Below are 4,271 nucleotides of genomic sequence, written 5' to 3'. Positions count from 1 at the left end.
AACAGAACAAAAATAAGAGACATAAATTTGAGCAGTTTTCACAAGTGATGGCGGGTAGGGAAATTCAGGCTCTTGCTACCTGCACCCGAGGTACAGGGTTTGAGCCTGAGTTATTCTCTAACCACTACTGTTGCCTGAGTCTCTCTAACCATCAGACATATTTATCTAGGGCACACACACAGACATTCCTGTGAATTACCACGAGAGCAGGCTGGATATCCAGCCTGCAGACTTTGCAGTCCGGACCCCTTCCAGTCTATGAGGTTGCAACCGCATAGACTTCTGGGCATTTCTGTAGCCTTCTGCCTAATTCAGACTGCTCTGAAACCAGTCCGGATTCTGCACGCATGTGTGTGTAGTTCTGGGAATGCTCGCATGCATGTGCGGAGTCCGTTCTGGGAGTATTTTCTTATTTTCCATTCTGGGAGCCTTTTTTTATTTTCTTTTTTTTTTCATTTTCAGCTGGGGGGGGTTGCAGTCCAATAGAATGAGCTGCCCCTGCCCCCCACTTATAGTACATATTGTCTTCGGGAGAGAGTTAGTCATTGGTGGTGTAACTATGCATGTCTATTGCTTAAAATGTATTGTTTTGAAGTTTTGGTAACATAGAATATAAAACAAGGTAGGGGACTATGCCCCTCACATCCCCCAACTATATATACTACCTCCAGGATCGCACTACAGTGGGGAAAAGGGCATATACCTTTTACTTGCCTTACAGTACTCTACACAGTGCCATATATAACTCCAGTTCAGTGAAATGAGATTCAATGAAATAAAAAGTAGACCCATATATATATATATATGGATCACCTTCGATTTACCGAAACGCCAAACCGCCGAAACACAAATCACCGACACCAAAAGACCGACAACAAAAAATACCGACAACGCAAAGCACCAAACACCATTACACCAACACACTACACGTAAACAACACAGTACACTACATAACATATCCACTAGCCCTAACCCAAACCCTAACCCTAAGGTCCGACACTACCGCACACTTACCCTACCTGCCCCCCTAACCCTAACTCACTTACCCACCCCTAACCCCAAGGTCCGACACTACCGCACACTTACCCTACCTGCACCCTAACCCTAACTCACTTACCCACCCCTAACCCCAAGGTCCGACACTACCGCACACTCACCCTACCTGCACCCTAACCCTAACTCACTTAACCCACCCCTAAACCCACAGTCCCTCACTATCGCACACACACCCTACCTGCACCCTAACCCTAACTCATTTAACCCACCCCTAAACCCACAGTCCCTCACTATCGCACACTTACCTGTCCGCTCCCTAACACTAAATCCCTCACTCTATCGCACACTTACCGAGTCCGTCGGGTTCTCACCTTCTCGGTCATCTGCGTTGTCGGTGTTTTCGACCCGTCGGATTCCGTGTCGGTGAAATGTGATTTTGGGCATCTAAAGGTGATCCATATATATATATATATATATATATATATATATATATATATATATATATATAGATATAGATAGGTATGATCAGATAAAACTGATCAACTTGTAAAAAAGTTGTCAGCATTCCTGTCTGCCTAAGCTGGTTGACAGGAAAGCTGGATTAAATCTAAATGAAGGCAGCATATTTGACTTTTATGGTCCCCCTCCTGTCCTTTCATGGCTATGAAGTATTACTATGTTTTATTTTTTTTTTGTTTGTTTTTTTTATTCTCACTTGTCTTTATAAAGATGAGAACACAAGTTTGCATTTCCTAGTGTTGGCTTAATTGATAAGTTGCCAACCTATCGAATTCTCTCAAATTAAAAGGGTAAACTGTGTGAGTGGATGCTCACGTCAACAGGTGCATGGTACCAGACTCTTGTAAACTAAGTTTTTTAAAAATATATATTTTATTTTACTATTGATACTTTAATATACAATTTGACTACTTTTTGGTTGTTTTATTTCCTCCAAGAAACGGTGGAGTTCACGGATTTATTATTATGACTATAATTGGAACTCTCAACTTGGTCTTCTGTCTTATTGCACTGTTGGTCAGCTGTTTAAATGATAGCTGGCACATTTATATCACTATAACACTTCTGACTGTTACTTTATTGCATTACTTTATTTTAGAAGGCTCATTTTCTTGCTATATTTATTTTTTCTAACAGCCACATCTGCATTGTTAGTATAGTGCAACTAATTTTGATTGTCAGTTCAATTTAGGGATTCACAATTAGGTAATATTCCATTAACTATCCCATATTATTAATTGTCTACAAAGTTTAACTAGAAATTCCAAGAGTGATACTTTAAATTCTTATGCAGTGGGAGATTTGATTGCAAATGCAATGTTCTAAATGAGATGTTTATATGGAAATAAACAACTTGATCGAACGTGTATATTCCAATTGTGCAAAGTTTAAACAACTTTGCAATGTAGTTGATAGTAAAAGTTTAATCAATGTTAAAGGACCACTACAGGCAAATGAAGAAAACATGTATTTTTTACCTTTCCATGATTTACTGCACCTCCTAAAGCTGCCTGCAGCAAAATAAGTACTCATTCCAAATTCTGTTTTTACTCTCTTCTCCCTCATGGGGGCAGATATTGTGATTCCTTTGGAAAGCTAAATCTGTCCCATAATGCATAGATTGTGAGAATAAATAGCTCTACCATTTGTTGTCAGACTAGACTTCCATTCACTTAGAATGGAACACCTGAAAAAAACTGCCAGGTTTGAGAGTGCGCAGCTCGTGTGTCATTGACTGGTATGTGCTGAGTTTTACAAATGTTGTTCCTATTGATGTACTACACATTCTCTGAAAGAAACTTGCAAAAGTGTCAACAAATTACTGAGATAAAAAAGACTTTTCACAAGGAGCAGTTTTGCAAGTTTCAATTGACTTAACAATTGGCTAAGCTTCTGGTGTCATTCTATGGGGATCCAGTATCTGTCTGCCTGGGACGACATGGTTGACAGACCATGATGCTTTGCCAGAGATAGCCTGCACCTGTCACCCCTGGGATTCCGGATACTGGCTAAGGGTCTTGCTCCCCCATAGTGCCTTTTTTAGGCAAGGTTCAAATGACAAATTCACCACCGTAACAGGCAAGCAAAAATTGAGGGTAATGCTACTCAATGCTAGAAGTCTAAATCTCAAAATGCACTCACTCCAGGCACTCCTTAAAATGGAGAACATCGATATCTGTGCAGTGACTAAAACCTGGTTCAAGGCTCTAGACAGCATCCCTGCATTACCTTAACTACAAACACATTAGCCTCCAAAACCATAAAGAGTCCTGCCCTGGCATTTTAGAGCATACACCACATCCATAGCTGTAACAGTTTTCCTTTTAGCATGGTCAGTGTAGGTAACATCATCGCAGATCACATTCTCCAAAAATACCTTCAAAACACTGCGGGTCTCTTCATAAATAAGGCCTGAAATACACTTGACACCACCTCGGTGAGCCAAACGTCGAATAGCGGGCTTTGTAATACCTTGAATATTATCTTGCAAAACCTTACGATGTCATTTAGCACCACCATTACCAAGACCCTTTCCTCCTTTACCACGACCAGACATGATTCCTCAAATTGAATACTAATAGTATTAGCATCCCTGCATTACCAGGCTATAACTCATACCACACTTTTCAGCCATCTCACCTGGACCAGAACACCAAAGGAGGAGGTGTGTCCATATTCATTAAGGATATCCACACCTCCAGGCTAGTTGCGCAGCATAATGCATCCGAGGTTATCCAAGTGCAACTAACTCTGAGCAAAACTGCAATCCAAATTGTAGCTTGCTACAGATCCCCCACCATGCCCCAGGATTCCCACTCCACTTTTCTTGATATACTGGAAAATATTAGGGTTCAACCAAACACCCTAATAATGGGCGATTTCAACTACTCCACCATTAACTGGGAAAATTTCTCATGTACCAACTCCTTCGCTCAATGCTTTCTGGAATTCATAAATCCCAATGCCCTGGATCAACTTATCCACACCCCCACCAGGGACAACAATATCCTAGACCTAGTCATTACCAACATGAGTGACCTGTGTCCCACACATGAAGTCAACTCCTCATTGGTCAGATCCGACCATAAATTAATCACCTTAGATATCCACATCCTGACCCCACCCACCATTAAGGAAACCATGGTAAAAAATTTCCCCAAAGCCAGCTTCATGCTTAAGACAGAAGTGGTTAACTTCATGACACCCATGCAGATGAACAATACAGTTACAACTGATGAATCCTATACAAATGCACT

General features: G+C 41.0%; 1 pseudogene; it reads right to left on the bottom strand.

Moving 5' to 3' along the window:
- Nucleotides 1-3,259: 3,259 nt before the first annotated feature.
- LOC122788312 lies at nucleotides 3,260-3,571 on the bottom strand (annotated as a pseudogene).
- Nucleotides 3,572-4,271: the final 700 nt, after the last annotated feature.

Source organism: Protopterus annectens, chromosome 13.part0 (assembly GCF_019279795.1).
Source record: "Protopterus annectens isolate FY-2018-M chromosome 13.part0, PAN1.0, whole genome shotgun sequence".
Lineage (NCBI taxonomy): Eukaryota > Metazoa > Chordata > Ceratodontiformes > Protopteridae > Protopterus > Protopterus annectens.
This window is presented reverse-complemented; position numbering and strand designations above follow the sequence as displayed.